Below are 13,708 nucleotides of genomic sequence, written 5' to 3'. Positions count from 1 at the left end.
GGCCTTAGAGCACTCGCCAGGGTGTAGGGGACTCAAACCTATATTTTCCAACCTCTATTTCATCTTTGGAAGTTTCAGAAAAGGAAATCTCAAACTGAGAGAGAAGAAATGGGAATTGGCATAGTTCTACTGCCTAGTGAGGGTTGCTTCTCTGGGTGAGGTAGACCCTGAGATTTTACTTTTAAGACCTCTGAATACATTTTGCCTCACAACTTTCATTCAAAAAACCCCAGTCCTTGGAGCATGGACTGGCAGTTACCCTTTCCAGTCAAGTGTTGCAACCACTAGGTTAACATAATTTATGCTTGTATTTCTGTTCCCTGTCCCCTGCCTAATAAATCTTGACTTTCTTTTTTGAAAAACTTCAGAAAGGGAACATGAGAAGTGCCTCCTTCTTTGTCTTTAAAGCTCAGCTCTCTTTCAAGAGACAGAGAACAACTTTTAGGTGGTGAAAAATCACATAAACCCCCTATTGACAGCTCATGTTCAGAGATGCTATATAAATCAGACTCATATTCTGCAGCTCTTGCTCCTTTATACAACAGCCCAAAACAAGACCTTGGATCTGAAATTGTGGATTGTTTTGAAAATACGGAGCTGGATTCAGATCCAGATCTGAATATCAGAGTGGTTGCCTGTCTTCCATCTGTTTGTATTTGAATGTCTCATAGGATATATGCAGCAGCTCTGTAGTGTCACACATGAATAAAGTGGGTAATTATAAAATTAAAAGATATAACATGCTTCTAGGGGAGATAAGACTACAATTAAAGAGTATAAACAAAAATGAGTTTGATGTACAGACTGATATATTTATTCATTAAATATAATCACATAAACAAGACTATTAACTGTCATATTTTAATGATACTGCATCCTGCAAAACATACTCAGGAAAAAGTCCTATTGACTTCAATAGCAATGCCACATAAATTTAAATCATGACTGTAGTAAGACAATGTAATCATTCTTATTCATAAGCATTTTTTGTTCATAGCCCAAAATGTTAAACAAAATACCTGTAAATTGCTGAACTGAATCCAAGCTCCAATGTTTTATCTGCAAATTTAAAGAAACCCAGCAGGGAATGCAGAAACCTGTTTCACAGATAACTGAAATACAGTATTCTCAAGAGGGGAAGATGGCCCAGGCAAGGCTGCTGTTTATCCCATTTCTCTAGAAAACACTGGACATATTTTTGCTCAGGAGATGGCAAAGTTTGGGCAAATGCCACTACATATCAGCAGTGTTAAGATCAGATTCTGACCTTTTTAAAAGATTGTTAACAGTCAGCAAGAGTGGAAGCCTTAAAGCAAAAATTTCTATCTGGAAAGCATGCATTAACTAGCTTGCAGTAAGTAAAAAGCCAGTCTGGGAGGAAAAAAGAGTTTCATGAATTCTCCCTTGTCGTACACAGCATCTGTGCCAAGAAGATGTAAAACAGGACCATTTTGATAACAATTTATCCACCCTTTGCACGGCCTCTTTGCTCAGACAGGGCACCAGGGAGGGGAGAAGCCGCTCGTGCAAGATCTCGAGCGTGAACAGAACAAATAGAGGCAATCTTAAAAGGGGACTCACCCTAAGATTGTGAACTGCACTGAACTGTGAATTATTATGTCAAATGTTTCATTGGAAAATTCCTCATTAAATTCTTTGGCGTTCACCACACGCTCAGCGTAACTTGAAGTGCTGAGAAAACGAACGCTCACTGTGCCATGACAAAGGCCAATGGTTGCCTCTTTACTGAGCTTGATACATATGGTGAAAACATATTGACTAATTACTTGCCATTTTCAAAAACTGAAAACACTCCAAAGCCAGACCTAAGATAATAGAACGAGATACAGTACAAAGAATAAAGTCTGGGAGAACAGAGAGGAAGAATAGCCTGACTCTGTCACTGCTAATCCCTTATTCAACAAACGCTTTGGTACCTGCATACCAAGGAGTAACGTGGCACCTCACTGATTCAAAATGCTTAATGAAAGCTGGGAAATTAATGCACCTGATTAATGCATTTATTCAAAGTGAAAACTGGTTGAAGTAGCCAAGATAAAATCCAGATCCAGACTTCTCCCAGGCAGTACCATGACATGGCCAGTAATTTGGGTCGGGGTTCAGTTTTGCGATGCTCAGTTTTCACCACTTTCACACCTTGTTCTGGCATTTGCTAAGTGCCCCAAAAGAGAGAGAGCTGGGCCCTGCCAATGAAGCACTTTGAGGGAGATGTATTAAAGGGATCAAAGTCAATGTGGAAAGTGAGACACAAAGACACACTTCTTACTCTAGTTTTCCAAATGCCATCTCTGACACAAACAGTCCCTTACGGGAGCCCAGCCAGAGCTGCCCTACAGCAAGTCCCTCATACACAGCCTTCATAGGGAGCTTTTTAAATGCCATCTGATTTCCAGCACCTCTCCTCCAAGTCATGACAAATTGGTCCACTCAACTGATTAGGAATCTTCCTTAAGTAGTGGGATGAACGTTTGACAAGTTAATTTCAAGGTAGCTCATGGAGTAGAAGCAACACAAAACTGTGCAACTGTAAAAAGAAAAAGGTTGCTGGATAAATTCTGCCAGTAATGGATGTGTAACAGCAAATATACTTAAAATTCAAGTGTTTTGTACTAGAATACAAGGTCTTTGGTTTAGAACTAGAAAACATGAGGACTTGCTGAAACTGGAATTAACAGGAATACAATTGCTGCTATTAGAGTTGTATGATTATGAAACATGTTGATGTATTAAACATTTAGAAATAATAAGAAATATAATGGATAACTTCTAAAAAGTCAAGAAAATTTTTTTTTAAAAAAAAGGTAGTAATTATTCCCTTATATTTTCTTTTTAAATAATCCAGATAATAGAAATCAGAGAACTGAATAGGATGCCTAAAGTTAATGGCATTATTAGATTGAGAAAAAATACAGTGTGATAAAAAGTTTGACCCATTTACCAAAAAGTTCATTGTTTGTAGAAGCTTATTATTCTATTAGTTATAATTTTTTAGAATTCAAGATGTAACTTAAAACATGTTTGGAGGTGACATGTAGCCATAAGCAGAGACTAAGGGTAATCTATAAACATTCATATCAGATGAGGAAAAAGTTGTTATTTTGGAAATATATAAATAATATGATGTAATATGATGTCTTTCATTAAAGTTTTAGAAGTTTTATTTTTCAGCTCATAAAATAAAATAAAATAAAAACACTTTAAGTGACTGACTTTAATTTATGGCAACTCTTGAGCCTGATTTGCTAACGCTACTGGTAAAGTCCTAGTAAACTTTTGGAAGAACTCCTGATGTTTTGAACAGGACCAGAAATTATCCATATTGCTTTTCATTGCTATTCCTGTTTTACTGTAAAAACCTGGGTAGATGATCACAATTTTGCCCCTGCTGCATAAGTATGAAAGGGTTTAAAAGAATGCCTGTTCTCCAAGGGGTGGGAAGAAACTTGCTTCATTTACTTTTTAAAAAATGTTTGAAAACTTTAAAGCCATGTAAATGTAGGGGATGTTTTTCCCACTTTGGCAGAGTTCCAGCTCAACTTTTTCCAACAGTCTGGGTAAACAAGTCAATTCTACATAGAAGCAATAAACAAAAATGTTATTATGTATTTTTGTTCAAAACATTCCCAGGGCAATGGAGCATCCCTGGCAGCCGGTGAGCTGAGCCCTCACTTGCTGGATGCTGCTCTGGCAGATCCTGGGAGACAGGTATGCACTTGGTCTATCTCGGGGTGATAACCAGGCTCTTTTAATGGCTTTATGCCCTCAGTCACTTCTTGTTCCTTCCAACGAGGATTTTTTTTCATTTCCCTGGAAGTTTACCAGCAGCGTGTACCGTGACTAGGCAGCGCCCTGTGGGAGGGGATAACGGAGTCGGGCAAGCACGTGGGAATTTCCTTCGGGAACTCAGTCCCCTCCTAGAGCAGCCACGCTCTTCATCAGCTTTTTGTTTAATCTCTAGGTACAGCCTTTGCCTGCTCCTACGCAAAACTGCTAAATGAAGCCAGCTCAAGGACCGCTTGCCATGTCTGAGTGCAGCACCACACAATGGGCTGGGAATGCCTCAGATCGTTTCCTTTCCTGCCTTTCATATCGCTGAACTGAAGCCATCACTCGTGTCAAAAGCAAGGACTGCAGATAAAAGGCCAGTGCATTAAGACAGCACATAATTGTCAGTCTCTGAGTTTCTGACATTAATCGTTTTACTTACAGAACACAGTGAAATGTTTTTTTTTTTTGTGTGTCCCCTCCTCCCCCCACCTCAAGTGACAACACACAGGAGATAGTCTGGATAAAAATTAAAAAAAAAAAAAAATAGTGACTCAAATTTTTTGCTAATTAAAAGTAATGTGTTTTCCCATTTTTTGGCAATTTGGCAACACAAAACACTTACTTGGGGGCCACAGGGGGAAACAAACTGAGATGGATAAAAAATGTTTTGTGTTCATCCAAGCAAGACTATGTTAATGCACATTATCCCATTAATGCACATCAACATCGGGAATAAGCGCGCCAATGCAAGCAAGAAGCATACACTTATCATCATTTGATAACATGTTTAATGACAGATTGACGGTTGATTTGCAAATGTGAACTGGCATCAATGTTGCTAACTTCAGCTTCTGCCGCCTCCTCTGCTATGCCAGCATATTTATGTGCATAATTTGATTTCGCAGCCACACTGTTAGTACATTTTTAATATTAACTATGCAAGAACAGACAGCCGAACTTAAGTTGCACTGATGGTTTGAGTTCATTAGATTGAAAAAGATGGGCAATGATGACAAAGATGGAGGTGGCAGCGCAACATCAAAGAGGCAACACTTAACAAACACACTCCATTTTGAACAAACCGAACTAACACATTTCATGTTGTCGGCTGCAGCAGAGCCCTTATGTACAACAGTAAAAAAAAAATATGCTCCTGCCCTGGGCATACTGACAGCAACTCTGCAAGAAGCTTAGTAGGCTCCTGGACACACAGTTGTAAAATAATTCACTCATCTGTTTCAGGTAAAGGGGTTGATTCTGGTCTGATGGCCAAGTGACAACAACATAATTCAGTGGACTTGCAGTGGAGTTACTCCTGGTTTACACTGGTCCAAGGGAGAGTGTCTGCCTGTTCCCACTCTCCTTCCCTAGTTTACGTTTCACAGCTGTGGTTCTTTATGACAAATAATAAAAAGATTTTGCTGAGAGCTGAGCTCTTGCTCGCATGGTGCATAGAGAAATGCAAGTTCAGGAACCCTGAGGGTTCGTGCCTCAAGGTGTGGGATGTCCTTCCCATGTCCCCAGAGCCAGGGAGCCCAGCACCACACAGGACTGCACTCCTGGCGACTTCCTCTGGTGGTTCTGGGCAGTTCAGTTCTGTGCTGAAGGGAGCAAGTACCAACCAGCTGGGAGGAGAATATTTCATCCTCTGCTCACATTAATGTCTAGGCACATACTGCATCTAGTATTAATTTGCTTGTTGTCTTGCAATATATAAATAAATTTGAGGCAGTAGCTTTATGATTCAAGTTGTAATTTTAAATTTTATGATAGAAGCTGACCATCTGCAGGAATCTGACCGTATAACCTAAGTCATTCTGTGTAGACTATAATGTTAGCACTTCTGAATCACAGTGAAACTATGATTTAGACACACAATTAGATAGACCAGGTCCTCAACAATTCTCAGCTGTCTGAATTACTGCTGAACAGCCTAATAAACATCTAGCACGTAGGCCTCCAGTCTGTAAAGCTTTTAAGAATGTTCTTAAGTTTGCCTCTAATCAACAAAGCACCTATTACAATTACTGTTACTCAGAGATCAGTCCTGGACCAGATGCCCATTGTGCTTGGCACTGCACAAACAGAACAGACCCCGCTGCTCAGGGACCACTGCATCTGAGCCTGCTGCAGAGGGCTGGAGGGCTGGAGTGGGGCCAGGATTTGTTAGGAAGCTCTGAGGGACATAAAGTATCGACTATTTAACTGTGGAAACATTGCACCCCATTGCCAGACTGGGGCACTGAGGAAGGGAGCAGGAAGAAACCTTGCATCCATCAGCAGGTCACCTACGCCACAGAGCAGCAAGAGGATTCCGGGTACCCCCGTGCTTGTGACAGCTCCTGGGAAAATGCCTCCTGCCAGAACACTGAGCTGGCCTAGCTGTAAAACCTGCTTTCTTTATTGTCTGTTATGAAAGAAATGTAAAGCTTTGATTTCAGTACAATCTCTTTGTGGAGGTCTCTGCTCTTTTCAAGAAGAGATCAGCACTGCAGGGAGAACTAATCCTAAATCCCTGGCTACAGTTAGTTCAGGTAGTTTGTTAAGCATCTCCAGTGGCTGGTGCCATACAGGTGAAGGTGTATGACACCCAAAACAATGAATATCTGAACAGGCAGCACCAAACTTCCTGGGAGACCCCTGACAGCTTAAGCTGAAGCATGTGTAGTTGGTTTTTTTTGAATTTAACTTATTGATGCATTAGGGTCCAAAAATAGTAGCAGACACAAGACCACACTGTGCAAGATGCTGTACTGAGTTCAAGATAATCTCTGTAGTAGACAGGGACCAAATAATTTCCAATGATGCAGGCAAGAGGTAGATCTTGCTTACCCCAGGGCAACAGGTAGATCTTGCTTCCCCCAATGACAACACAAGAGATCTTGGAAGCTTTCTCAAAAATGAAAGAACTAAAAAAGAAGAAAATGTGAGAAGGGCAAGCAGAGGCGAGTGCAGGACTGAGGCCATGCTCAGCTGATTTGGTTGTCTTTTGAGATAACACTGTATCATCAGTGGGCTGTTCAGAAAGGCACAGGAGGAACTGGGTGTCCTGAGGTGTGAGATGAGCAGTAGAGAAGGAGCTGGTGAGCTCATACCCAACAGCCTCAACAATTGTTCTGTTAACAGCCTTGTGCTGCCTCCTCCTTACCTGGGCTTTAGCTACAATTTGAAATGAAAACGTCCCAGGGAGAGGGAATAGTCACTGCTCACTCATGTCTGTGGATGGAGGATGGTGATGGGGAGAGCAAAAGAGAAAAGTACTATTTCCAGGCTGTGAAAACACTCTCCCCTGCCCCACCCCTGGCCCAGCTCGACTGCAGCATGCTAGGTGGCATCACAGGGGTGTGTGAAATAGCTTCCAGCTCTGCATTTGCCCTCCAGACTGACTGAGCTCCTACTGTGCCTATGCACTTATAATGCTGGTCGTGGAGAGCTCCAGAATAGCAGTCCAGAGCATCACACAGTTGAAAGAACCACTAGTTTTCTCAAGTCACAATTGCCTCTGCTACTGGATTTGTGTCCTCTTCCCTGTTTCGTTCTCCCACTCTTGTTACGGAGTAGATGCAGATGCCACTTTATTCTGTGTGATTTATAGCCAGTAGCTAATGTTCAGTTATAATTCCCCATTTTAGACATGAAAAATAGCCTGTAATGCTCAACACAAGGGCCTCTCAACAATGATATATAATTTAAAAATTAACTTGAGGACAGAGGAGACACAGGATTTTGAACTGGGGACTTTCTCATTCAAAGGTTAAATCTCTACAAGGTGAGCTAAAGGAATTAGTTGAGTTATTAAGTAAATGCTTCTGTTGTATTTTCCCAGTACATTAGCTGTTGCAGCCTTTTCCAGTTCATCTGTGTTCAGCCCCAGCATGTTCAAAGTGCAAATGCTCATGGCACTGTATTCACACATTTGCTTTTTTTCAATGTCAAACAAACTGGAGCTTTTCAGAGCCAAAGGTCAAAGTGGAGGGCCCTTAAGAAAATCTCTTGGGAAATTATGTGATTGTTCTTATGTCTTTATGGTATACAAAATCAGGCTTCATACATGGCTCACCCTTTCTAAGCATCTTAAAACTATAAATGAGTCACGACTCATTCCTGCAACACCTAAGTTATATAAGTGGTCTTGTTAATTTACTTGAATATCTTGCATAACTAATAATTTCCAAGATCAAACTCTGAAACCTCTGAACTGTAAGGAGCTCTTTAGAAGCAGAGGAGTTAAATCCTAGCTTCACACAATGAGGTAAAAGCAGAGCAAGAGGCAGAAACTCTATAAGCAGACTTGCTCTGGCAAATGCAAGCCACAGACCCCTCTTTTGGCAAAGCTCAACAATTCAGAAAACATGCAGGGAGTATGGTGAAGGAAAAAGGCTTGACTGTGGAAGCTTTTAGAGGTGGCAATCCTTTCCTGTCCGTTTTCTGCTCTCAATAAGATATAGCTCATATCCTAGGTGTCTCCTGCTGCACTCTGGATAATGCTGTCTCACTCCAGCACCAAGTATTACATTTATGGATTACAAATTTATTGACATTTGACATTTGCATCAGCTTTCACTTGATCAACAGGAGCTTTGGCTGCCAAAGGGAATTATTATGGGAGATTTCAACAGCCATAGGAATGCCAAAAAGGTCATTAAATCATATCGGAAAAACAATGTGTTCATAGTGTTCATACATTTAGTCTTGCCAGTAAATCTTCTGGTTGATGCCTGGACCACCTACCGATGATACTCAAAGAGAAGTAGAAGCAGGGAGAACCAAAGAGATTAATTAAATTAAAACCAAATGACATGAAGCCTGGCACAGTGGGATCTTTAATTTTCTACTCTATGAAACCAGAATAAGCAAAACACCAAAACAAAGCACAGTGGCTTGACTTTATCTAAGTTAATTCCCTCCATATAGGCAGGATTTAGCTAAATAATCCCGAGTAATGTGTGCACCCCACATTATTGCATGCAATTTGTATGTGGGAGGTTCAGGATTCAGAAAACATATGGCCCATGGAAAACAAATGACAGGGTGTGCTTTTACACTCATTTTGGCTCTACTTATCACTCTTGTTGATATTTTTTTTCCAGACATGAAATCTGAGTGTAGGAACTTTCACCCTAATCTCTTTGGAAAAATACTGAGAGTTATTTTTTTGTGTGCATTTGTGACTTATAGAAGGCTGACACACAATTCCGAGGGTGCACAGATAATGTTTTAAAACAACACTGATCAAATAAACAGAATTACCTCTCCCATTGCTTTTTCTCCAGATGACAAAGCTGGCTCTTGCACCATAAAAAAGCCAAACCAACAGAGTAGGGCTCTATAGGGTTACGGAGGGAAGTGAATTACTGAACTGGAAGCCCACACACAGCCTATCTGTCTGTGCATGCCTAGTCTAGGTGAGCCTCACTGGAGACTGATCCACACGTGCCTCATTGCCCCTGAGCTGAGTGAGCATGAAGGAAATATCATTTGCCCTTCTCCAGTGGAAGGGTGCTGGGTTCACTTCACACAACAGAGGGAGAAATGGGCCACAGTATTAGCATGTCTCAGAGGGTCTCTTCTTGATGTCCCTTGGGATGTAGATCAAGAGGTTGGTAAAAGGTAATGTCAGTCTTTTTAATGGCCCTGTAAAGGAAGCTGGTAGCCATGAGGATGCAGTCTCAACTGTGATCAGTGTCAGCAGTTTGTCTTGCCCCCCGGAAATAGCATTGATGTTGTGTAGCCACTGCTGTGCTTGGAGCACTGATGCATGTGTGGCTGTGGGGAGGCCACAGAGAGCACGTGAGGAGCAGCAGACGGCAGAGACAGGGAACTGGATAGAAAGGTTCTTCTAAAGCTTGGCTTGAAGTAAGAGAGAAGTGGAGAGGTGGAGCAGTGTGATGGAGACATCTGTCAGCAGCTGTGCACCATACCAGGATACCTGCTACATGGATTGAGATAGCTAGTTTCAGGTAATCTGTGTCGATCATGGTATAAACTTGGGGGTTTTCAGAAATAGGGAGTGTTTGTGGTTTTTCATGAAATGATGATGAAAATAGCAATTTCACATTTAAGATCTCAACAGCACCAGGAGGAGAGGGGAAAAAACACTTTTGTCTGCACACAGAGTGCTTCAAAGGTTTAGAAAAGCTGAAAGAAAACACAGAAGAGATCAAACTAATATTACCCATGTGCAACAGAACAAGCAGGTTTGCCTCCTCTGAGCTGCTGGTCTATGCTGTTATAAGCTCTGAGGTAAGACTGCAAGTCCTGCTTTGCACACAGTTGAGAGAAAATCTTTTGGGGGTGGCATTTTTATTGCATCATGGGGAGCTCACAGAGAAAGCAAAACAGAGAATGGAATAAAGTGTTATGCCCTTAGGTTTGGGGATTGATATCACTTCTGCATTCTGGGTGTGATTCCTTCCTTAGCTGTGAGCTCAGCACTGATTGGACTGCCATGGGCTGGTTTGTACATTCCCTGCCTTGGGATGAGTACCTCCAGAGCTCACCCCAAGAGGCTTCCCAGTGGTGCCCAATTTCTGCAGCTACCAGGAAGACCTCTTGCATGTCCCCTGCAGCTCTGGAAGCAGGGTGAAATAATCTTCTCCAGCTGAAGAAGACCCCAAATCGTAAACATGGAAGCTGGGAGAGTACTGTGGGAATGGCACCACATCTGTCCTGTTCTTAGACTCATACTGGTCATTGTCAGAGACAGAATGGACCCATGGACCTTTGGCCTAACCCTGTATGACTATTCTGATCTTAAATCCTTACTATTCAGATTTACAAGCAGAGAAGAGCAGAGCAGAATAATGTCTTAAAGGAAGGCTTAGCAGTGTTCAGCTGTTGGGCACGTCTCCTGTTACAAAAGACTGCACATACTTAGGGCTAGGGAATAGTATATGAACAAAAACATGGCAATCGTTCACTTATAGCTGGAGGCTACGGGCTCCACAGCACAGGGAAAGCTCAGCCTGGCAGTGATGCAGAGAGTGAATATCCCAGTGGGGACCAGGGAATTCCCCTCAAGACCTGGGGCTTTTGGAGCTTGAGGAACTGCATGGCACAGGCAATGCCACATGACTTCAAACTTCACCAGGCAGAGCAGAGCACTGCTGGGAAAGGCAGGAGCAGAGAGGAACAAAAGAGCACGTGGAGACTATGGCCTTCCCCATCTCTATTTTGAGTGAGCTTGAAGGCTGAATTTGTCCTCCAATGCAGCCCAAACTCACCATTTTCATCACCTGCTGAAGCTCTCGTGCAGTTGTGTTAATCATGGATTCACACGGCAGTCGAAAGGGAAATGGGAAGATGCTGGGAACGCCCTGGTAAACCACATCTCCACACTCTTGCCTTTCTCTTCCTTGTCTGCTTTGCCTTGCAGCTGCTGCTGTGTTCACACAGTTTCCATGCTGGTCACTTGATAATAAATTAAAAAGATACTGAGGTACAGGGACATGGGGACTTGGAGGATTTGACTGTGAGGCCCCTGATCCTCTGCAGTACAGGCTTCCAAAAGGATGAACTCCTTCTCTTTCATCCCTCTGCTGTATCAAAGCACTGAGCCAATGGTTTTGGTTGGCTGGAGTAAAGGTGGGCGAGGGGACGCAGTGACCACTCTGTCACTTGATCTGACATAGCTACTGGAGGAGGTGGAGTGGAGTGAAACAACCACATCAAAGCCACTTGAGCCACCTCTCCTTTCCCTTCAAAAATGCCACTGCGGCACATTCCCCTTTTTATAACAATGTTTATCATTGTTCTTCGATTGTCTGGGACAATAAATGGTTAGAAATGAGCATATATCACTAGGAAATCTCTGCCTGCCCCTTCCCCCAAGCAGTGTCATAAAAACATACAAATTCACATTAATAATGAAGTGCATTTCCCTGAGAAGCCACTGTGCATCTCAGGGAGAGCAGGCAAGGTGGCAGTTGCTGCAGAGTTTCCTATTAAAGAGCAGAGCAAATACTCATAAATCTGATGAGGGGCCAAAGCACATGTTAGGGCTGTCTCCCTCCTAATGGAACCTTTTCTGAAATGAAAAAAATATATATCTCAATACATTCAGGGTATTCATTAGAGATGACAACCTCCTCCACTCCCCCGTCCTTCCCTCCCCCACTCCTGCATGTGATGACCCTTGGCAGAAGACCTGGCGCTGAGTGCTGGCAGGGAGGGATTTTGGAGGAGAGGAGGAAATGTTTTGTTTTAATAAAGGGATTGTGTAAATTTACTACAATGAACAGGTCCCCTCCTGGACCCACGTCTCCCTCCTTCCCTCCACTCCAGCAAGCTGCTGCAGTTCCCTCTGTCTCCAATCCCCAATGCACCCTCCTCTTGGCTGCCTGGCCTCAGCCATGCCCCACGGCCACCCCCTCTGTCCATCTGCCAACAGAGCCAACGCTACACCCCACAGCAGGGTCTTTCTTGCAAACCTGAGTGCAGGAAACCTTTCCTGCCATCTCATACGTTCAGGGACTTGGCCAAATCATGCTCTTGGGAAATTGCAGTTCTCCAGACACGGGGAGGTGGCAGCATGTGCATCAGTCCCCTTGGCTCTTCAGGGGCTGTGATCTTCCTCCTTGGTGCAGTGCCTTAATGTTATCACAGGTTGGAAACCCAGGATCTGCTGCACCTTTCCCGAAGGTGAAAAAGAAACTCTTTTCTCTTGAAAAAGAGTTTGATGCTCATTAAATGCTCTTGAAAAAGAAACACCGTCACATTTAAGACATAAGATCTGTGCTGCATGTTGTTTGCTCTACCTTACTTATCTTCTTGCAGGCAGGGTCTTGAGTTGGAGCTGCACTGGTGTAAATCCTGCGTGACTCTGCTGATGTGTGAAAACTAGTGTAAAGGTCTGATCCTTCCTCAGCCAACAGACCCTGCCTAGGTGCACAGACCCAGTTCTGAACCAGGGAGAAGGGAAGAGATGGCAGAATGAGGCCTGAACACTATAGCTTAATAATCATGAATTATCTGTTCATTACTCCAATAAATGGTGAAAAATCTCTTCCTCCTTTCTTCCTCCCATAAAGTCATATCTATAATTTTCTTCATTTTCCATCTGTGCTCCATCATATTTGCACTGAGTGATCATCCTGCTAAATTACATTATTTTTATTGAGAGGTGCTTTTGAGGGCTGAATACTGCTCATGTCTTTTCATTTTGTTATTGATCTTTGCGATTTGATTGCTGAGGTGTAAGATGTATAAATAAGACTCAGATACCCTTGCGTTGAAATCTCACCGGGTAAAAATGTTCTGTTATAGATTATGAAGGCTGTAGCATTTAATAATAGCAGATACAGCAAGGAGAAGGCAAGATTTTGATATCCTTATGAATACTGGATGCTTGAGGAGGTAGGTGCTATTCAAGGTCAGTTAAAATCTGGTCGAAATACTTAAAAGTTGCTGTTTCTTTTTGAGGAGAAGAGTTCCTGCCTTTTTGGGGCAGAAACTGTCATATGCAGTATGCTTATACAGAGTCTAAAAACAATATGGGTTGACCTAGTAGATTGGATGCTCTAATGCTATGTTAAATAATACTAATCTTAATAGGAACCTGTAGTATTCATAAAAACCCAGTAAATCTGCCCTGATATATCTGTGCTGACACAGTCTGATGTATCATCTGGCTCGACCCTACTCTCAGGGCAGCCAAGAACACACTATTATTGGTTTTACAAGCACTATTGCTAGATTGAATGCTATCCAGGAAAATTGTGAAGATTTAAAAGTGCTAAATTAAAAAAAAAAATAACCTGATCTACCACTTTGGGGAAAAAGTGATAAATTTCTAATGATTAGGGGAAGTGAGGCTTCACTAGAAAAGGACTATTTTGGAGGTGGAGTGCTTGGCTGGAGGATGAGCTAAAGATGCTTTGTGCCTCTCCTCCAGCACAGTGTAAAGGCCAACTTGCTCCTC

This window comes from Merops nubicus, unplaced genomic scaffold (assembly GCF_000691845.1).
Source record: "Merops nubicus isolate BGI_N331 unplaced genomic scaffold, ASM69184v1 scaffold23393, whole genome shotgun sequence".
Lineage (NCBI taxonomy): Eukaryota > Metazoa > Chordata > Aves > Coraciiformes > Meropidae > Merops > Merops nubicus.
Note: the sequence above shows the minus strand (reverse complement) of the source record.